The 24,391-nt window shown below is 34.8% G+C and overlaps 1 protein-coding gene across 4 annotated transcripts in view; it reads right to left on the reverse strand.

Moving 5' to 3' along the window:
• Window positions 1-24,391, reverse strand: part of knockout (Stork-head domain-containing protein knockout) — a 212,039-nt gene that overhangs the window by 119,802 nt on the left and 67,846 nt on the right. The window contains exon 1 of one of the 4 annotated variants that reach the window (XM_074171114.1): window positions 10,187-10,424. The exons of the other annotated variants lie outside the window; for them this stretch is intronic. The gene's annotated coding sequence lies outside the window, so the exon portion shown is untranslated. Of the gene's footprint in view, window positions 1-10,186; window positions 10,425-24,391 lie in introns of those variants that run through there. 4 annotated transcript variants of the gene reach the window in all.

Genomic DNA, 24,391 nt, shown 5'->3' on the forward strand with positions numbered 1-24,391 from the left:
TTGAAATCCAAACGGGCTTGGCAATTGCTTTTGTGTATCATTTATAGACCACCAGATGTGTGAAATTCTCTGTAACAGGTGACTTCCTATCCTCGGGTGATCGAAATAAGCATTAGGCGGTCTTCCTGCTTCGTAACATTGCAATTATGAAGGTAATCCGTTCGTATAAAAGTCAACAGTTCTGATAAGTTATTCATCCTGTCACTTTCACAGAAGGTGCAAGCCAGGGCAAGGAACTAAACTAGCACAATTTTCATTTTTATAGTCACTTTCGACGTATTTTCCAGAGGAAATCTTCTACTGAAAGGTAGTTAAGGGAGCTCTTTTTAAGTCCAATAAGAAATCACCAAATCTATGAACTGTGCAGCTGAAATGTGCAGCTGAATATAATAATAATAATATAACAATAATAAGTTTATTCACCATAATGATCACAACATAAATATTATAACATAAATATTATAAAGTAGCAGGGTAAAAAAACAAAGGCATCACAAAAAAACATTTTCGAAAAAATGTTTAATACTTGTTATGAAGAAGTATAACTGCCTCAGGTCTAAGATCTGTGAGTCAGAATAAAGTTTGTTAGAAGGATATCTGAGGTTTGTAGAGTATATCTCCTCTGTATTACTTCTAATTGGTTTATGTGCGTCATTAGAGCCTCACCCAATGCTAGAATCCCATAGCGTAGATGGCTTTCTACTAATGCATGGTATAACATTGAATAGAATGATTCTTAGTTTCTTCAATACGTATGTTATGTGAAGATCCCATTTTAAGCGATAGTCAATGATGATTCCCAAGTATTTAATTTTTTTTACAGGTAGTATGGTAAATTTTTCAGTGGCGCTTTCTATTTTCAATTCTTGGAAATCGGAAAGTCCAGGCGAGCTACAGCTAAACGGTAAGTAATAAGTCTTGTCTGTGTTGATTGTAAGTAGTTTGTGCTCGAACCATTTATTTATAATTTCGAAAACGTGTTCAGTTTCAAGTTTCAGATTCTTCCACTTATCAAATTTATAAAATATAGCTGTGTCATCATCAAATTCAATTATATCCCCTGAGCATCTCATTGAGAACAATCCTCCATTGATATATATATATATATATATATATATATATATATATATATATATATATATATATATATAGAGGCCCTATATAGGCCCTAGGACTGTACCTTGCGGTACTCCATAGTCAATCGGCTTTACGTCACTGAGTACACCATCAACATTTACTGGCTGAGTTCTATTATTTAGATAGGCTCTTGAAGAGCTGCAAGCAGATTCCTCTGACACCAATATCTTCCAGTGACTGCAAAAGGAGACGATGACTAACAGTGTCGAAAGCTTTCGACACGTCTACAAATATACAATTTTCCCTCCAATGAGTAGGTTTAATTCTCTTACATTGGGAGGGAAGTCATTATTCTACTTAGGAGCCATTTTCAAAGAGGTATAACTACATTGAGGTCTCAATCTGACTATTTCTCAGTTAGTGACACGCTGTAAGAGTGAAGGGTCGAATAGATCCACTCATTTTAGACCTGAAAGTTTTGTGACTTGACGCTGGATTCTCAATCTGCCTACTCCCAGGTCTCATCGCTGGTCTCTGCAAGGCTCCCGATCTCATTCTGCATAGGCAGATTGAGACCCTGGCGTCAAGTCACAAACCCTTATCACTACCTGACGATTAGACAGATTGACGTTTCAGGTTTAAGGAATGGAAAAAAAATTCAAAACATCATCCATTTTAAGAGAGCTGAGATTAATATTTTTTCTTGAAGTTACTAACTTATTACACTCTGTTGAGGTATCATCGTTCAAAGGCCGATTGATGCCATCATGTGTGGAATATAATATCGTTCCAATGTCCGTCCAATTTTCCATGACTGTAGCGCATAAATCAGGCTGAATTTGACCGATGACATGGGTTATGTTGATTTGAGGACCGCTGTGGTTTGAGGCTCATTCGCATACACCTGGGACTTAGGAAAAGCCCATAAAAAAATCTAACGGGCTTAAATCGCACGATCTCGGTGGACAGTTCACATAATTTCCACGTGAAAGGACCTTCCCCTCAAATCACTCGTGCAGAATATCCAATGTGGTATGAGATGTGTGGCACCAGCGCCGTCCTGTTGAAAACACATGTCGTTGATGTCCAGGCCCAAGTCATGACGCAAAATTCGCCAAGTTTTGGTCTGCGAAAGGCTGATTTCTTGTAAACGCGAATTCGACTGCCTCGGATTATTCTGCACACTCTCACAGACATGAGAGTGAGACTGGATGATTACTCATGTTCATCCCTAAAATAAACAATCTCAGGTGTACCGCTGGGAAGTATTTTAGGACCCTTGGTGTTCTCAGTGTTTGTTTTTGATTACCCCACTTACTTATCACATTGTCAAGTACATCTATAGGCTCAGTGCTAATTTGAAAAATTTGAAATTCAATGTATGGTAGTGCAATGAAATTGTTAAATTGACCAAAATTATGTTAAGAATATTAAGAGTTATTAACAACTATATGGTCTATTATTTTTTTCTCTCCTCTATCATTATTATGATAGTAAATAAGTATTTTTATAATTATTTTCTTACATCCACTGTATAAATTTTGGGGTGGTAGATAGCCTTTGGGTAACCCTTTTTCTTTTATGTATAAATGAATTTTTTATGCATAATAAACGATATTATTATTATTATCAATTGTCAGAGTTCGAAAGTCCCTGTTGAAAGACCCGTTTACCCGTTTACCTTTTATATCGTAGAAGGTTGAAAACCTAGAAACATTGAGTTCTCTAAAAAAATCTCTTCCACAAGATGTAGAGTGAAATTTGGAAAAAAAAGAATTGATCCTAATTATTACTTATGTAGATGAAAATCATGATTCAATAATTCTTGAGATTTTTAAAAAATATCCAAAATTTATAAATTACCTTTGTCGTGAATATTTTCTCAACAATAGAAGGGTATCCATTCACAGCATCGATATTCAGTTATTACTTGTTAAGTAGCCCTCCAAAATATATTTCAAACAAAATACCTTCCTGCATTATCTATAAATTGTTCCAAACAGAACTGTGACAACTCTTCTCACTCCAAAATATATACCTTCTACTTTTACTACTATAGCACCACCCCGTTTTCTTCCTTGAAGACCACATGACCCCAAGAACGACTAAAACTTCATCATTATTATCATAACCATAAAATGTTTCAATTACAAAACAGGAAATGAGAAAGATGATTGACAAGAATCGTGTTAAATGTTTCCTTCACAACAATTATAATTCGATTGAGACACGTTTCATGGATCTGTTGCTGCAAAAACAGTTGAACACGTTTGAAAAATGTTCCGGAATGTAACTTGATATTCCGAATCGAGGTTATAGGAGTAAAACTGAAGATTTGAGTGATAATCATGAATGGAAGGCATAATCAAACCAAAGAGTTCAGATATTGAAAAACAATTGTTCCCTGCAAATGGCCTTCGATATAGATATATCTCGAATACTCTCACCATCAACGCTGGTGTTCCTCAAGGATCCATATTCGCCCAATCCTCGTTTTATTGTATATCAACGACTTATTGGAAATGACCAAGAATCCAATGTACTGCTTTGCGGACGACAGCATACTTGTATGGTCATTCCATTTGGATTCCCGGACATCGGCTACGGAGGCATATCTTCACCGGCAGCATGAGGTTGCATATCTTAATGAGGATCCAATTGGGGTAAAAGTAACCAGGTTCAACTCAATACCACCAAAAACCCCGAAAACCCAGGCATCGGTTTCCTCCAAAAAGATAAATGCCTCCGAACCGGATATAATAATGGCAGGACAGACAATTCAGCTTACTGCTTCGATAAGTTTGTTGGGGGTTGAAATGGACACCATATGTCTTGGTACAGTCATGTCGCTGGAATCACAAAGGCTGCTTCTCAAAAGTTTGGACTGTTCCGAACCAGAAAACTGTACAGACCTCAGCAACCGTTGATATTTCATAAAGCTCAGATCGTACCTTCCTTGGAGTATTGCTCTCATGTTCAGAGCTCTACCGCTAAGCATACCCTGAAGCTACTGGATTCCATCCGGAAAAGACCTGAACATCACGTGCAACCTTGATAGCCCGGAGCATCGAAGAAAGAGATTTGTCTCTCTTCTATAGATACTTTCACGGAAGGTGTTCAAGTGACTTCCTGAGAACGTTTTTCCAAATGGATTTAATCTTCAGCGATTCAAATCTAATGTGAATCGCTAATTTCGCACAGGCAACGCTTTTAGAGTGCCTTGAGGATTTTCCTGTAGTGCTTGTGTTCTCTCCAAAAAAAATAGAGGGTTCAGTTACTCGATTACTTCAGTAAGTAAATGGGTAAACCACACAAAATGTGTGGGTGCCGAAGAAGGTCACCTGTGACCCATGTCACATATGACAGGAACCCATTTTTCCATAGCTTCAGGAAACTAACTGCACCCATCAACCAGTAGACGACTTCCAGATCCTGTCAGAGCTACACAGTCAGACCATTCAGGCCGGAATATGCACCTTTGGAATTGTACCTGTCGACCGTCTTCTGGAATAACCCCTACGACAGCAATAATTGCATACTGAAGGGATTCCAGTTGATGGGTACATATTGAGGATGAAGGATGTTCAAGGTGCAACATTCTCAACTTAATGACTGCAGCAACCTCTCTAAATGAGAGCATCTATAAGTCAGCTACACATAACGATACATTAGATTCGGTCAGCCATGCAGGGTTTTTGTGCTCTTGGTTTGGGTGAATCATCGCATAGGTGTTCACTAACCTACTAAGGAGGTGTTTGTTTCTACACTGATACAGATTCTGCTTCTGCTGCTCAAGCATTTTGTGCAAGGCTGGTCTATTAGATGTCCTGCTTTAAAGGTGGTGATAATTCGTTTCCAGACTGCTAGGTTTTCAAACAGTTAGGGAACTGAGAGGCTCTATTTCTTGATCCATGTTGCCGAAACGGTTTAGTCAACTTCCTTCTTTTCTGTAGACTGAGAGTCGGATTCTTTGGTTACTTCACCGTGACAAGGTTTTTTATGACAGATATAACCCTATACCTCTGGGTCTTCAAGGCATTTACGTAACCAATACAAATGGACTAAAATCGCTGGTAGGTAATTGGCGTCCTCAAAATCAAATTCGCTAATTGAAACTTTATTGTAGCAACCTAGCTTTCATCGATAGTTCTCCCCTTCAAGGACGTTCAACACCTGGTTATTCAACCGAGTCAATGGGTACAGTTATACCAATAAGGATTGCGTTTAATTGCTGAGGACGTTAATTTCGAAGTCGTTAGTTTGGTTGTTATTGTAGTAGTTGGAAATACCGTAATCGCATCACACAAGACGGTAAAATTATTTCTCGAAGGAAAACAAGGAATAGCTGTTAAATTATATTAATTTTTCAAGAATATCATTAGTAGTTTTTGGAATGAAGAAAAAGTACTATATTCAAAACACTGTTGTGCCATTAACAGAAATAATTGAAGAAGGCACATATATTGATAGAAACTTTTTCCAAAAAATATTCCCTTTTCAATTAATAAATCTAACCAATTAGATGTTCAAGGACGTTGAAAAAGAAACATGATTAGACTGGTTCGTCGAACACAAACGCTTTTTTTCGGTTGATCATTAGTAAACAGCATCTAGTTTCCAATTATGTTTTTCTCGGATATGATAGATGGATGCTGGATTTTTGCTCTCGTTTACTTTCGATCGGAATCGATCCGTTTACAAAACTGAAATGATGTCAGTTGAGCTGCACTCCGTGAAATAAAAACGATTGGCACCAATTAATGTGTTTCGTTCAAGCTTACTTTCAATTAGTATGTTTACAGATGTTGAATTGAAATAGTAATTTATATATGAACTATCGACCTAGTTCTGAATATAAAAATGTCATTAATTGGAGAGGGGGGTATATTTTTGGGAGATATTAATTTTTATGAAAGAAATGTTTTGCTTTTACTTCTCCATCTTTTTAAAAAAACTGGAAATCTTCCAAAGAGAGGAAGAAAGCAACTTATTTTAAAATGAACTCTTCACAAAGATGTGTAGATCATACAAAGAAGTGAATTTCAAACACAAATTGGAAGAAAAAGTCCTCTCGAAACAACAACTTTCATATGAACATTGAATTATACAGGGTGTTTCAAATTCGATCCTCACCATTGGGATTTCGGAAACTATGAGAGATACGAAGATAGTTAAATTGGCATAAAGTTGCGCATTTACCTGACTAACAATATGCCGATGAGAATGTTCTAAAACTCCGAAAAAACAGAAATTTCGAAAAATGATTTTTATTTTTTTTTGGCTTTATTTCTTGAAGGATTCAAAAATGAATTGCACTTCCACATTGTCACTTTTTTCCTGCTACATAATGGTGTTTTCTGATTTGCTATCCGACGTTTCGTTTTCCCATAAGAAAAATGAAGTTGATGATGGTACCAACTTTATTTTTTCTTATGGGCCAGATTTTACCTTTTCAATGATGTATCATAAATTATAATTTTTTTCTCGAAAAATTGGAGATATTCAATAAATCGAAATTTGTCCAATATTCGTTTTCATTTTCATTCATTTTAGATTGCCTGAATATCTTGTCAAATGGTTTTTTTCGGTCACCATTGAGTTTGAAAGTCAGATTTGAATGTTCGAGCTTTTTTTACCAAATGAGTGAAGCTACATCATTTGAATTTATGTAAGGATGACGAATCTAATTTTTTTGGTTTGTACAAGTTGATTGTAAGCTCTTGGTAGTTTGACTTGAATATACACCTTATGATTTTGTTATGAAATTTTTTAATTGGTTCCAAAAAGAAATATCAGTATGGATACTGATATCAGATATTGAATTTTGGAATGTAATAGTGAAAAATGAATTAATTCAAGGTATTTTAGTAGTACATTTCTCATTTTGGAGAAAATCATATCTATCAGAGCTATTTTTCTTCTTATTGTTCCAATATGTTGTCTCCATGATACATTTTCATATAGAATAAGGCCAAGAAATTTAGGTATTTAATAATTTTAACTATAGAATTTAATTTTATCTTCTGAATCAATCAATCAATCAATAAATCAAACATTTATTGAATCGGTTTTCATTTACAATCACATTAGGCAAACATCATCATAAAATACTGGCTGATACAACAGGTCAAACTATTATAAAAAAACAAATACAAAGCATAACTTAAATTAAAATAAAATTACCAAGCTACAATCAAATTATGATTATGATTCAAGGATAAACTCATCCACAGAGTAGTATGCTTTCTGCAATAGAAAAACCTCAAGCTTCCTTTTAAAGACATTGATGTTTGAGGACTTAATGTCATTACTAAGCTTATTATATAGTTTAATCCCACAGCATATGGGGTGATTCTTCGATACTGTCAATCTACTATAAGGCTGATAAAGTTGAAGGTTATTTCTGGTGAAATATTCATGGATTTGCTCATTTCTAGGAATAATTGAAATATTGTTTCTTATATATATATCAGAGTTTGGTAGATATACAAACTAGGCATTGTTAATACACTATAACGAATGAATAATGGCCTGCAGTTTGCACTTGAAGATGCCCCAATCAGAATTCTGATTATGTTTTTCTGAATAACAAACACTTCATCAGCTTTAGCTGATAAGCCCCACTGTTCAAGACCATAGGAAATCACTGACTGAATTAAACTGTGGTATAAAAGCATGAGAACATCAGAAGAGACTGTTTGTTTCAACCTACGAAATAAATATATATGTTTACTGAGCTTCAGTTTGACACTATCAACATGGAAACTCCAGGTAAGTTTATTATCAATATCAACACCCAAGAATTTAGTACAATTAACTTGATGTAAAGTTTCATTATTTAATCTTACCAAATAGCTTTTATCAATAGTAATATTTTTAGTAACAAAGTTGAGCATTTGAGATTTGGCAGAAATTAGCAGCAGGCCATTTTTAGAACACCACTCCTCAATTTTATCAGTTACTTCATTAGCTTTGACAATTACTTCGGACATAGTTTCCGCAGATACCAAGATGTTAGTGTCATCCGCAAAAATTATAATAATGGAAGCTTTCGAACAAAATTTCGGAAGATCGTTAATAAAAACCAAAAAATAAAAGAGGTCCTAAAACAGAGCCTTGAGGTACCCCTCTTACTATACATTTACTTACAGAGTTAATTCCATTCACACAGACCAGCTGACTACGGCCAGTCAGGTAAGATCTAACCCAATTCAATGCAGGACCACGTATACCATAAAACTGCAATTTGTGTAGCAGTATGTCATGGTCAACGAGGTCAAAAGCTTTGCTCAAATCAAAAAATAACCCCAGAGTCTGCTGTTTGTTTTCCAAGATTTCCAACACATGTTTAATGAGTTGATCAATTGCACTAACAGTGGATTTATTTCTTCTATAAGCATTCTGACTAGAAGAAAATAATCTGAATGATTCAAAGTAATCATATAATCTTTGATAGAAACAGTATTCAATAATCTTAGAAAACTGACTAAGTAGCGATATAGGCCTGTAAGATGCACAGTCAGATCTCGAGCCCTTATTTTTATATATTGGCAAAACCTTTGACATTTTCAGTATATCAGGAAACCTCCCCTCTATGAAAGTGGAGTTAACTATATGAGTCAAAGGCTCAGAAATTACATTGGCAACATTTTTTATAACAAGACCAGGAATTTCATCAATACCGGACGATTTTTTCTTACAAACTTTTTTGATAACTTGTTCAATTTCCATCTTAGTTGCTGGATATAAAAAAATACTTTGATGTGAAGATCACATATAATTAATATTTTTAGTATCAGGTTTGGATATGCTACAGTTGAAAAATACTCACTAAAAAGGTTGCATATAGCAAAATCATCAGAAAGAAGGACCCCATCTTCAGCACTTTCTAGACAAGGTATTGCATTGCCAAAATAACCAGTCTGGGTTTCCTTGATGATTTTCCAGGATTCTTTCACTTTATTATCAGCAGAAGAGATTCTATCATCATTGCTAGTTTTCTTAGCATGTTTCAATTTATCCTGATATATTATTTTATATTTGATATTCCCTCTGATATAAACCATTTTTATATACTTTGTTCAGCTCAGATAACTCGGTTAACCTTCTACTGATTTCTCTCAACTCAGTAGTTATCCACCTGGAGTCACCAGATTTTTTTATCTTGACTACCTTTTTTGGAAATGAAGTATCAAAATAATAGGAAACTTTATTATAAATTAGAATTTGCTTCAACTGAATCATGCACTGAAGACCAATCAGTCTCCAGCAGTAAACTACAAAACTTCTCAATATTGTAGTCATTAAAACATGTCTTGTGAGTTTCTTGGTTATGGTCAACCTGATCATAGCAGAAAGTTGCCAGCTGGAAAGTGTGATCAGATATATAGGAATGATTAATGGAGTAACTAATAGGATTAGAAGTAGACAAAATATTATCAATACAAGTTGCTGAATCACCCCATATACGAGTAGATTCACTTATAATAGCACTAATGTTATGTTGCTCAAGTGTATTTATGTTGCTCAATTGATTTAATCCTTTTTAATATGAACATATATGAAGATTTCTGAAAATTAAGTGACATTTCATGGCACTGTAGTCATGAAAAATATTCAGGTCTTTCGAAATATAAATTTTAATTTGTTTTACACTATTTTCATTGTAAATTGAAGTGGTATCATCAGCAAACATTTGTAACCAAATAAATTTACTGTAGTCAATAAATTGAACTATATAAGAAACAAAACAGGTACAAGTAGTGATCTTTGCTGCATCCCAGATATTATTTTTTTCGAACTAAATAATTTGCAAGCCAATTATAAATTATTCCTTATTTTCAGAAGAATTTTATGCCCCACAGTATCAAATGCTTTCTTTGGGTCCAATTCCTAGGAATTGGATAATGTGGTATCTGATACTGCGGACTCTATGTCACTATCGTTCATATTTTACAGTTCTCATCTCCTCATGAGTACTAAGCACTTGATCACCGCCTTATTACTGTGCTACTATACTCATCAAAAGCGTCATAAGTTCAATAATTGATCCCCATCATCAACCACTCAAATAAGACAACCACAGCGAAAATAAATTATCTCTACGCACCTTTAACAACACATCATCCTCGATCAATCCCCCGTCAATAATCTCCACCCTCCTCCCTTCGCACGCTCGCCGGTCCACAATTATAGCCAAGCATATTGGCGGCGGCGACTAAACACAGGAGAAATAATCTTACACATCGAGTTCAATAAACACCGCCAACTTTCTACGAATCCCGCCCGCACAAAAACATTCACACGTTCGTCAAGCAGACTGTGACCGACTGAAACTGAAACTGCATACTGCATGTCGAAAGCTCTCCCGCTGCTCTGTACTCTGCTGAAACGACGATGTGGGGGAATTCGGTTGAAAGATGGGGATGCGATACGTTGATAAAGCTTCGGGCTAACAACAAGTTTTCCTGGAAGGGCAGGACATGGAAACAGGGTGGTTCGTGTCACATTCAATTGGAGAAAAGAGAATTATTAGAGATGATGATGGAGATAATGCAAAATATGAAAAAGTGTCTATAAGATACTCTGACCGTGAGACCGACTGTGGAGTAGACTGAAGTAAACTGTGAAGTAGAATGTGAAGTATAGTGTATCTGACTGTAACTGAAACGACAATGTGGAGTAATTTAACTGAAATAAATGAATGGGATGCGATTATAAACCTTAGAGCAAACAAACTTTCATGAAAGGCAATCGATGGATATAGGGCGGTTTGTGTTATATTCGATTGGAAAAAAGATGATGATGATGATGACCAACATGCAGTATTCGAAAATGATTTTCAGGTGTCTACAAGTAGGTGTACTATGTCCAACTGTGAAGTAAACGGTGCAGTAAACTGTGAAGTATACTGTGGAATGAACAATGTCGATGAATTAGACTGTAGTCTATTGTGAAGTGGACTATGGCCGGCTGTAACTGAAACTGTGACCAAATGTAGCTGAAACTGCATCTCGATAACTGTCCCGCTGCCTCGGTACTCTGAAACATCGATGTGGAAAATTCAGGAGGAATATAGGGATGCGATACAGGTGAACAACAAGTTTTCCTGGAAGGGCAGAAGATGGACGCAGGTGGTTTGTGTCATTTAATGGGACAAAAATAATTATTACAGACGAATATAAAGATGTCGGATATGAAAATGATTTTCAAGTGTCTACAAGTATACTGCGTCCGACTGTGAAGTAAACAGTGCAATTGACTGTTAGTCTGTGAAATTGACGATGGCAGTGAAGTGGACTGTGACCTATTTTGAAAAAGATCGTGATCTACTGTGAAGTGGACGGTGATCGATGTAACTGAAGTTGTTACCGGCTGTAACTGAAACTGCATGTCGAAATCTGCCGCAGTCTGTGAACTTTGCTGAAACTACGATGTGGAGTGTCGAGCTAACAACAAGTCTTCCAGGAAGAGCTGGAGATGGAAACGAGGTTTGTATCACATTCAATTGGAGAAAAGAGAATTACAGATAATGATAACGATAATGCAAATTTGAAAATTATTTTCAAGTGTCTAAAAGTATACTGTGTCCAACTGTGAAGTAAACGATGCAGTAGACTGTCAAGTATACTATGAAATAGACAATGACGGTGAAGTGGACTGTGATCCATTGTGGAGTGAACCGTGAGTAGGCTATCATCTACTGTGAAGTGTTGTAACTGAAACTGCATGTCGATAGCTTTGTCGCTGCCTCACATCTCTGATGTGTTGAAACTCAGCTGTGGATATGGATGGAGTATCTACAACCAGACTGTGACCGAGTGTGAAGTAGACTGTGGCCGAATGTAATGTAGGCTGTGGTCGACTGTGAAATATACTGTGATCGACTATAAGTAGGATGTGAACGACTGTGAAGTAGATCATGACCGACTGTGAAATAGATACCACGAGCGACTGTAAAGTAAATTGAAATATACTGTGAAGTTAACTGTGACATCATGTAACTGAAACTATGACGAAATGTAACTGAAACTGCATGTCGATAGCTTTCTCAATGCCTCTGAACTCTGATGTGGGGAAACTCAGCTGTGGATATGGATGGAGTATTCACAAGTACACTGTGATCGAATGTGAAGTAGACTGTAGCCGAATGTAATGTACGCTGTGGACGACTGTGAAATCTACTGTGATTGACTATAAGTAGGATGTGACCGACTGTGAAGTTTATTGTGACCGACTGTGAAATAGACCATGAGCGACTATGAAGTAAATTGAAATAGACTGTGAAGTTAACTGTGATCGTCCTGTAACTGAAACTGCATGTCGATAGCTTTCTCACTGCCTCCGAACTCTGATGTGAAGAAACTCAGCTGTGAATATGGATGGAGTATCCACAAGTAAACTGTGACATCCTACTTAAAGTCAATCACAGTAGATTTCACAGTCGTCCACAGTGGAGTGTCAAGAATAACTCGAGAACCTTCTCATGAAAAATTTAGCTACAGAAAAGGTAGAATATTCTTCAATTGTTAACTTGGTGAAATTGGTGGAGTCATGAAGTTATGGAAATGTTTTAAATTTCAGGAGCTCTCTCAATCAATATTTTTCCTTTCAGATCAACATTTTCTGCTGTAAATTCGTTCACATGTAAATTTGTTATATGATTATAATATAGCCTCGAAACTAACGATTTTTCAACAAAAGGCCCATGCATTAAGGTGCCTCATAAAGTTTTTTTGTTGCATAACCCACTTTACTTCAATAAATTACTGTCTAACAAATATAATTTCACATCATTTCCGTTGCGAAAGCCCTTTATGAATATGTAGCGTACGTACAGCACACAAGATAGATGAATATATGGATAAGCTCCATCCATATTGACTTTATCTAAGGAAACGTGTATTATAATTAAATGTTATAATAAACTTCGTCCTTTTGTCGGCAAGTTCGCATTTATTATAAACTTTCTCTGTACCCGAACAACGATTTTTACCCGGAGCAACACGTTCTTCAAGTGTGGCTTTTACAACAAAAAAACTCAATGAGATGATGGTAAATGAGATTTTATAGTCGTTTTGTAATATAAGAGTTTCCTCATTGACGAGAAAAAAAATATTTACAACAGATACCAGACACAATAGAGTTGTATTTTTATACGAGTGCCAGAAAACAGGATGATCTCGATATTTAAAAAACTAAAATGTACTATAAAAAAGTTATCAGGGACATATTTGGGTGGTGTTCAAATATGGTAGATGAATCAATAAACAAAAATTGTATCAAGGGACAATATTCGAAACTCTGACTTTTCAAAAAGACATATGGATTCTCTCTCTCTCTATTTTGGATGGTCGTTGAAAGACATGGATTCAAAATATTTGCTATTACTGTTACTCACTATGTGGTACATCTAAATACTATGTAATGTTGAGCAAATAAATTATTATTATTCATCGACCTTCTATGAGGACTAAGGATAAGATCGCATTTTTAAAAAGTTGAACGTGAAGATAGCCTCCAAAACTTCTTACTCACTACAACAAAAAGCAGGTAACCCTAAAGGCAAGATATTGGATGATGAAAAGTCGGGGATATATGAAATGAGCTTATGAAAAACACAAGATTAACATGAACGCCTTCAGGTAGCAGTCATTCAACATTATCAATTTCACTAATCCACCAAAATAATGATTGTTCTGTTGCAGTTCATAGGTAGGTACTTGCCCTCATTCAATAATATTTTATCATTCCAACTTGGCACTGAGATTTTTTTTCAGTTTACACATTGAATAGTATCATACAATGCATTCCAGTTAAATCGAACCACTCTTAATGAGTCATTGGATATTCAGATTGTAAAAGAAACGAAACACGTTCACTTCACTTTTCATGAAGGCACGTTCTTTCGTAAAAAATAACCCTTTGTAAGCCACCTCCTCCCTCATACCAACCCTCTAGTCAGACATTTCAGATAGAAATAATGATCCATTGACAGCTCATTTGAGAGGTTTTTCAATTCTGTATTCATCCATGTAACATCTTTATCTGTAGCGTAGGGATGGTGAGTGTAAATCCACAGCACTTGACCTATTGTACATCCTCCCGAAGAGTTGTTCTCCTAGATCATCTTCTATCCTGTCCTTGCCAGGAAGATGAACAGGTCTCTGGGAGACATCTCATTCATCGACAGGTGTAGGCCAAGACACACACTATCTTATTGACGATAACTCCGGGCACTCGCATAGGTCATGCTTGACAGTCTCATCTTCCTGTTCACACATCCAGCATAGAGGTGTTTCCTTAGTTGACAGTGGCCAGTCAGAATTCCTACTGTTGAGCGTAGATCTTTCCTGGTCATCGCCAGAAATTTCTTCGGCGTCAGCTCCCCAAGACTGTATCCTTTGATACCATCCCATCTCTTTAGGGATTGAGCATGGGTGAAACATTTGGCTGGATCCGCAATTATCACAGTCATCAGGATGATGATTTTGTCTGCCGAGGCTTTGGCTAAATCATGGTGGCACTCTAGTACTAGCCCTGAGGTAATACGTTGTCTGTTCAAGGCTAATAGGGCTTGTCTGCTGCCAGTGCAGATGGTTGTGTTTTTACCTGAAATTCCTTTCCTGGTTATTTCCTTTGTGGTGATTGAGATACCAGCCAGTTCTGTTAGAACCCCACTGGTATTTTTCCCATTCCCCACTTAATCCTTTCAGGCTTAGTGATCTGGAGTACAGTCCACATACTGAGCAATGTAACATTTTTAGCATTCCAACGATGAGTAACAAGTCGCCTTAACTCATTCAGGCTTGTTTTAAAAACGCACCAAACCCACTATTAGGTTTTCCTAATTCACCTCAAAACGATCATCCCTCAGCTCCCCTCTTGTTGATTTCTTTCGTTTTATTCTGCCATTTGATAGTTCTCAAGAAATTCAATGAAGTATCTCGTCACTGAACAGTATGCAGTATTGAAATATAATCGAAATATAATAGGCATGTTGACCCTTCACCAAGCAATACAAAGTAATGATTCACATCTGCAGGAATTTCATTTGGAATCCTACTATGTTTTCGTATGTTGCTGCCAAATGGATGGCTTGAACGTGAGATGTTATTGTAAGCAATTTCCCAAACAAAGTTCCTAGGCTCACACATAGATGGCGATACTATTATTGAATTCCCATGATTTTCAGTTAACCCTCACCTTCAAAAGATACGTGTACAAATTTCACAGCTGTCAGACTATTAGTTTGTGGGATAGAACATTCTGAGTTGAGAAACTTTTTTTAGTTTTCGTGTGTTGATACAGCATTGCTTTATACAAATAACTTTTTATCAATTCAAATGAATGTCTCGTTTATCCATATTCATTAAATTTTTGTTATAGAGTTTCATGATCTACCTTGCTTTGCGGAAATCGGTGAAAATCGTATCCAGTTGTATTTGTCATAGGCGTTTTTAGTAAAAATAAACAAATTGTTATTTATTGATTTATTTGCTACGAAACCATGCTGTTCAGGTGTTATAAATTTTTCCAGATGGTAATAAAGTTGAGTATAAACAATTTATTCGAATAATTTAGAAGGAACACACATAACTGGAATATGTCTATAGTTTTCTATGGCCATTTCATTTCCTGAGGTGGTTGTAGCAGTCTTACACTTGATAGGAAAAACACTAGACTAAATTTTCAAATTATAGATGTGTAAAAGTGATATTTTCAACAACTCACCACAGCTTCTTAAGATATAAGGTGGAATGTCATCAACACCAGACGATTTTTTAAGTTTATGTTTTTTGATTGCTTCATCAAAAGCTTTTCCTATGATTCTCTATGCAGATGATACGAATATTTTAATGTCCAGAACAAATAATGAACAATTAGTAAAGAATGGTAACAAGGCATCAAAGGAAATCAGTGACTATTGTAGTAAAAATGGACTAGCACTAAACACTGCTAAGACCTTTAATATTCGATTCTTACCAAAAATATGAATCCTGATAATGATCTCTACTTAACAGTCAATGGAAAATCGATAGAAAGCAAAGAGAGTATGAAATTCTTAGGTGATAGGAAACTTTCATGGGAAAACCATATCACCACTTTATGTTCAAAACTCAGCACAATCACATACATTATTAGGAATCTGAGGGATACAGTATCAGCTGATGTACTGAGAATTCTTTATTTCGGACTGGCACAGTCAGCTATGCAATATGGAATAATATTTTGGGGATCCTCAACTCACATACTAGGGTATAACACTAAATATTGTATTGTCTATATTTTATCAATTTTAGACAATCTACTTTATATACAAATATATTTTTGACTAGTCCGATAAGTTATATATTCTGTAGTTGTCACCACACGATGTGTATTCTTTTGTGATGAATAAATATGATTCTGATTCTGAATCAATATTATTAGTATTACTATCACATGTAAAGTCTGAGTTATACGATGATTTTTCTGAACAAAAATCCGATAAACGAGTCCAAAGCGTGCAAAGACGCAACAATCAGCGCAACAGTGTTTTGTGATTCGCACGGTATAATTTTAATCAACTATCTTGAAAATAAAAAACCATCAACAGCAACTATCACACAGCGTTCGAAAAACGAAATCGCGGAAAATGGCCCGATTTGAAGAGAAACAAAGTGCTCTTCGGTGTCACGTATCGATGGGTAAGATGGCAAAATTGCATGAATTGGGCTTCGAATCTCTTCCGCATCCACCGCAGTCTCCAGATCTGACCCCAAGTGACTTTTTCCTGTTCTCACGCCAGATCCAGAGAGTGCTCGCTGGAAAGAAATTTTGCGCCGATTAGGATGTAAGGTTATCGTCGAAATGGGGGGCCATTTTGAGGCTAAACACAAATCGTACTATAACAATGGTATCGAAAAAATTTTGAGCGGTATTACCATCATATCACCCTCGAAGGCAACTATACTGAATAAAACAATAAAATTTTATCATATATTTTATGCCAGAGAGTATCCAACCATGTACCTGAAAACTTTGAAAAAGAGATAATCATGGCGTTTGTTTGTTGAACTTTGTTTGAAGGTGATTGAAAATGTTTCATGATGAATTTCACTAGTTCGGACTTCCATTGTCTAATATATAGAATGATTTGAAATCCCTGATACATCTAAAAATAAGAATTACAAATAAATAGCTGTAAATAACAATTATATTAAGCGAAAAAAAACAACGTATTCAACCAAGCCAGCGTAGAAATTCGCAACATATGGATATCCATCATCAAGCGAATAATGGCCAACTCCTGCCAAACGGTCATCTCCCACTGAACCAGTGAAGCGGAAAAAATGGAAAGCGGGATAGTGAAAGCACTCGAACGACCCATAGTCATCTCTCGGAGGAATCAGGCCAGCCATCACCCGAAGACGATTGAGGATACTAACAATTGAAACGTCGTGAACTAACTTGGCTTGAAATCTCTTTACTTTTTATCTTCATTTTCATTTTGTATTTCTTTACTTTTTGTTCAATCGTTTTATTTTCACTTGTATTTTATTTCACTATTATTTAATTTCAGGTTTTTTTTTTGGCTAAAATAATTGTTATTTACAGCTATTTATTTGTAATTCTTCTTTTTTAGTTGTTTCCGGGAATTCAAATCATTTTATATATTAGAGCATGGAAGTCCGAAGTAGTGAAATTCATATATTCAGTTTGCAGAGAAATAATATACATGACTTCCTGAATTGTAAATGAGAAATAGACAGTAGATTTCAATTCGAGCAAATAAATTCATCAATTTAGGTATACATATGTACGAGGAATAATTATTAAATTGCCACCTGACATGGAAATCGCATTTTATGGCTATGATACATGTGTACTTACGGGATTCCCATGTTCAACCTAGAGCTTCTGTGGGATTCATGTTTGTTTACTGTAGGTTATATTCTGTAAACTTCACCATATCCATGCACTTGTTAACTAAAAATTATTATCACTAATTCTATCGTACTCTTTTTTTATGATCTATAATAATCTTTCAGTATTGTAATGATTTATATTTTCTATTGTTAAATTTTTATCTTGTTTTACAAATTTTACTGTATCAATTTTATCTATGTTAAAAAATTGCAACCCACACTGTATTACATAATTTAAATTTAAAATACTTAAGGAAGAAATAACTATTGGCCTTTTCATCATAAGACAAGCGCAAGCGTAGCTGTCATATTGAAATGGCGGTAATTCAAAACATTCGTATTGTTTTGATCAACAATGGCTGGGCAAGGAATACTATCTCTACAAACAAATAAATTATTGGAAGAAACCATTGATGGTGCTTCACTTGTTTCTAATTCAGTTGAGGCTCATAATTGTGAACAATTGAAAAGGTGGTTAAAACGTCATGGGCGTCCACAAAAAGGAAAAAAAGTGAGCTGATTGAGAGGTTAGGTATCAGCATTTGTTTACTATCTAAAAACATATAGAAAAATAGTATTTACAGTTTTATTCTTATTAATAATGTGAATTTATTTGATGTAATTGAAAATATATTTCAGTTGACAAGAGTATTACTTATAGAACTAATAAATAAATCAAACCATTAATATTTTGAGGCTATACATATGACATTATCAATTGGACAAATATATAAATACTGAATTGAATATGTTAGGTAATTTTTATTAGAGGGAAATATTTAATACAACATTATATATATATATATATATATATATATATATATATATGAAATTTATGAAATTTACAATCAAAAATACAATAAGCAATAATGTACGTATGTTGAAATTCCTGATAGCTTAAAGGATTAGGGTTTTGTTCAGTTGGACCACTTTCTTCAATGAAATGAAGTGAGCAAATATAAGTATCCTTGGTAACATCATCAATAGATTTAAAGCCTCGGTCACTCCTGCCACATTTTTCACCCATAATTCACATTAATATGTAATTTGCTTGATGATTCGATTATTTTTTTGCGATATTCAAGACAAAAGGCTTTGGAAAATTTATAAATTACTATGTGTTGGTTTTGATAGATTTGTTACGTGTATCATTTTAACATACATCGTTTTGTCGTTCATTTTCGTCAGGTAACATAATTATAATGGAGTATAACATTTTTTCCTGATTATTTTGACTTACTACTTTTTTATTACTTTTTTTACAATTAATAAACTTCAATTTATATTTTAATTTTTAAAACATGTCTTGCGGACTCTTTAACATGGTTGTTTACAGAAAACAGTACGAAAAAGATGGCTGATACTGACGCATGCGCACAAAAAAAGTGTAATGAAAATTCCTATTGATAAACCACCCTCACCGTGGACAGACAATGGCTTTGCGGTTTCTCTCTTTGTTTATCTGTTTTACATAGTTCATAAGATATAATGAATATTACTGTAGTTTTTTCCCAACACCAAATCGTTATTTTTACACCTCGACACGTGTTTCGATCACCGAGTGATCATCTTCAAGACGAAGATAAAATGTTGAATTTTATCCAAATAAACCATATTATTATTATTATTTTTTTTCTGAGAACGCGAAAATATATGAATGACTGATTGAAATTGCAATGAAACCTGGGTGTTTATTTATCACCATGAATTTGCATACAGTTATAGTCGAGGTCGTTTCAGATTTGATTTCATGCTGTTGAAAAGGCCATCTCCACATTCCTCACTTCATCACTTCTAATTTTAAATTTATATTTCTGAAATGTTTATGAACTTCCCAAAATTGTGAGAGGAATCCGAACTGGTATAATTGTTTGTTTTAATTCACTGCATCAATATGTCTGCGAATGTTGTACATCGAATTTATAATTAGAGACATGACAAACAACGCTGTTTAGTATTCCCATCAACGTTGAATATACATTTATGAACATTCGAATGACCGTATAAAGCAGGTGATTTACATGGAATATTGGCGGCAATTGTGCCCGAGAAAAATAATTTCCATCGTAGGCTGGCGTGAAAATTGTTTGTCGGCTTTTTTTTTCGGACAAGAACAGAAACTGACGACCAATATCGCTTTCTTTTGTTCATAGAATTTGAAGGAAAATCATTGGTGATAATCGTTCTGGTTATTGCCGATGTTGCCACTTATATTTGGAGCAGATTCTGCCACATTCTTTCTCTCAAAAAGTAGCTATTCCTTACTGCAAGAATACCTTGATAGCCTTAAGAAACGAAATGATCTGAATTCAGGTATACTATTACGTATTATTGAATAAGAAAAGGTTATCAAAGCCCAATTATTCATGTGATATTATTCCAACGTAAATCTTCATCTATACTTAACTAAGTTTAAAACTTCATGGTCAAGGAAAAAATGTTGTTGAGAAGGGCTTATACATCCATTTATCAACTTATTTGCACACCAATAGATGAGGATTTAGTTGAAGATTAAAAATCACTAGATTTCTGTCAATTTCAGACATTTTCTAGATGACTGTCTAGGAACCCAAAAAATCAACATATGTAACAGTTGAGAGCAGGTGATGATATTGTTTATGACATTGAATAAACAAAATATGAATAATATGTAGGCCTTACCTCGAGACTACAAAAATTGTGAGTTTCAAGCAATTCATAATAGGGTAATTCTACAGTAGGATACGTGACTTCAAGTTTGAAACAAACATATTTTAGGAAGCGCCTCTGTAGGGCTTCTAGTTGATTTATATGAACCTAATAGTAGGGACTCCACACGACAGATGCATATTCCAGCCTAGATTGAACAAAAGTGAAATAAAGTAATTTCAATATTGAAGCTTTTTCGATGTATTTTGTATGTCTAACTAAGAATCCATACATGCAATAAGCTGTTGTTAAAGTAGTGTCAATATGTTTATTGAAGGAGAGGGATGAATCAAAAGTAACACCTAGATCACTGAGTGTGTCAGGACGCTCCAGAACTTGATTGTGTATGTCGTAGTTGTGTAAATTCAAGTTCGTTTTCAGTGAGAAAGACATTACATTATATTTGGATATGTTGAGAGATAGATTATTCTTCCGACACCATGTAGCAACGCGATTTCAGGGCGAGACGTTCGCAATCATTAGAACATGTTACATTGTGATAGACTTTCAAGTCATCTGCCTATAAAAGGAAATTGACATCAATCTCAGCTCCGATATCATTGATGATCATATTGAACAGAAGGGGTCTTAGATTTGATCGTTGTGGTACACAGATGTGGCTATACAGGGCTTTTCATGATGAGCATTAATTAGCCGTTTCTGGCAAACTACTCAACGGATCGGCCTGAAAATTCCACAGTATGCATAAGTCAATATGACCTACACGCCTAAAATATTTTAGACGAAGCGGCATTGTCGCTTCTACTATAAAGTAGCGGCTTCTTTGATTTTTTAAATGGAACACCCCGTATATAATATCATATTATGATTAATTATCACTTTGTCAACAAATTCATATACTATTTTCCTATACCTATATATTACCGTTTAGAAGATATAAATTAATTTCGATATTTTTTTTACCAAACATGAACATTTATAAATGCTGATAATCTTGAACTCTCTTGCACTAAAACGATCAAATTTGAATTTGAGTGGAGTGATACTATGAGGATCTTCACTCCGAGTCATATTTTCATTTGCCTTATACAGGGTCTTCAAAAAATGCAGATACTTTGATCTCATGAAAAAATGAGTGGAACTCAATTTTTTTAATGGAACACCCTGTATATTTCAACATTTCTGAGCTCTACATCCAATTTTAGATTAACTTTGTTCAGATAATACTATTTCTATTTTGAACCGTTTTCGAGATAAACTGTTTCAAACGGAAATTGACATGGTTTCCTTGTTCATCACTCATTTTTGTAAAACAAATTTCGTTTGATGTCTCTCAATTAGTCACAGATAATACAATGAAAAGATAATTATTAAAATACTCCTCAACCATCGAATGAAACTTCTCTTCAAACAATAGTTTCATTAACGCTGAAACACGAACTAAAAATAATAAACCCATAAATTAATGAGTTAATTTAATCGTCAGTGTATTTCAGAATATGTTGAAACACATCTCCATCTCTACTTAACCAAACATGTAATCTCTTCAAAAGATTTTCATGTGTAGCGCTTCTGATCAAGTCTGGAGTCAAACTATTGAAAGCAGTTGTAACTCTCGATTTCATATCTTCCATTGTTGTTATTGGAGTAAAGTAAACCATATTTTTAATGAAATCGCACACGAAATAATCTAATGGATTGCCATCTGGTGTCCTAGGAGGCCAACGAAAAGGTCCATTATTACCAATCCATCTGTCTTCGAAGATTTTGGTTAAAGTTTCGCTGACTGAATGAGAATTATGGGGTGGAGCACCATCCATTTGGTACCATACACGTTCTCTTCCTGGTCTATTATTTGAAATCATTTGAATTCCATTCCTCAGTAAATCTTCATATTTTGATGCATTCAAATTATCATCATGAAACTCGATATGAAAAATTGACTCATTCTTTATGGCACAAAATACATTGAATTGCCATCTTTCTTGAAAACCCCTTTGGCGGACAACATGGGGATTTTCTGGCGCCCAATAATGACTGTTTTGTCTATTGAAAACTCCATTTTTTGTGAACTTGGCCTCATCTGTCCATATGATATTGTCAAGGAAATGTTCATCTTCTTGAGTCTTGATAAGTAACCATTCAAAGAATTCCACTCTACGAGGTAAATCAATCTCTTTCAAATGTTGGACACACTAGAACTTATAAGGATGCCATTTATGCTTATTAAGAATTCGACAAATTGTCACGTATGGTATACCTATCTCCCTTTCAGCCTCGTGCAGAGAAGCATTTGGAAATGCATGAAAGTATCCCAAAACTGTTATACCATTGTCATCATCATCCATTTTAGTCTTCTTAGGAATGATTTTTGGACGGAAGGTTCCATTTAACCTACAGTTTTTTAGTAGTCGATTTATAACATTATTATTCGGCTTCGGAAGTTGTGGATATCTTTCATGAAATACTCGGCATGTTCTACTTGCAATTCTATTGCACTCACCATAAATTATTAATAAATTCAAGAAATCTTCATTACTGTAACCTAATCTTGACATTATTCTATTATAATTAGTAGCTATCAAAATCAGTCAAAACCACCACCATGAAAGTCTGACGTTAAATAATTAGTTTATTTATTATTCCAAAGCACACAATTAAAAAATATTGATGTGTACTGTTGTACGTTAGAGACCAATACCTCAATGTATACAAATTGTAACTTTTTCTAAGGTAGGTACATACCAATTTCGAATTGACTGATCTGAGACAGTTAAAAAACTGGATCAAAAAGAAATATTACTGAGTATAAAAAAAATTTTGAATATCCAAAATAAGTGATGAATTCAAAAAAACGAGCAAGAAAACCACGTCAGTTTCCGTTTGAAACAGTTTATCTCGAAAACGGTTCAAAATAGAAATAGTATTATCTGAACGATGTTATTCTAAAATTGGATGTAGAGCTCGAAAATGTTGAAATATACAGGGTGTTCCATTTGAAAAAATTGAGTTCCACTCATTTTTTCATGAGATCAAAGTATCTGCATTTTTTGAAGACCCTGTATGAGGTAAATGAAAATGTGACTCGGAGTGAAGATCCTCATAGTATCACTCCACTCAAATTCAAATTTGATCGTTTTAGTGCAAGAGAGTTCAAGATTATCAGCATTTATAAAAGTTCATGTTTGGTAAAAAAAATATCGAAATTAATTTATATCTTCTAAACGGTAATATATAGGTATAGGGAAATAGTATATGAATTTGTTGACAAAGTGATAATGAATCATAATATGATATTATATACGGGGTGTTCCATTTGAAAAATCAAAGAAGCCGCTACTTTATAGTAGAAGCGACAACGCCTCTTCGTCTGAAATATTTTAGGCGTGTAAGTCATATTGATTTATGCATACTGTGAAATTTTCAGGTTGATCCTTTAAATAGTTTGTCAGAAACGGCAAATTAGCGCTCATCATGAAAAGTCCTGTATATTCGATAGACTTGAGGCCATTGAGTTGGACGTACTGCTCACGTTTGTAAAAATACGATTTGAATAGGGTAATTAATTCATTGGATAACCCAAAAATCGAAAGCTTGTTGAGCAGGATACTAGATCAAATCTGTCGAATGCTTTAGAAAAATCAGTGTAGATGACTTCAGTCCGAGACAATCAATACCTTCTGCAATACATTGAGTGATTGTTACAAGATTGGTGGTGGTTGAACGTTCTTTCATGAAACCGTGTTGATTGGGGC

This window comes from Leptinotarsa decemlineata, unplaced genomic scaffold (genome assembly GCF_025532065.1).
Source record: "Leptinotarsa decemlineata unplaced genomic scaffold, Ldec_3_MD MMD2_tig00000008_RagTag_RagTag, whole genome shotgun sequence".
In the NCBI taxonomy this organism is placed as follows: domain Eukaryota; kingdom Metazoa; phylum Arthropoda; class Insecta; order Coleoptera; family Chrysomelidae; genus Leptinotarsa; species Leptinotarsa decemlineata.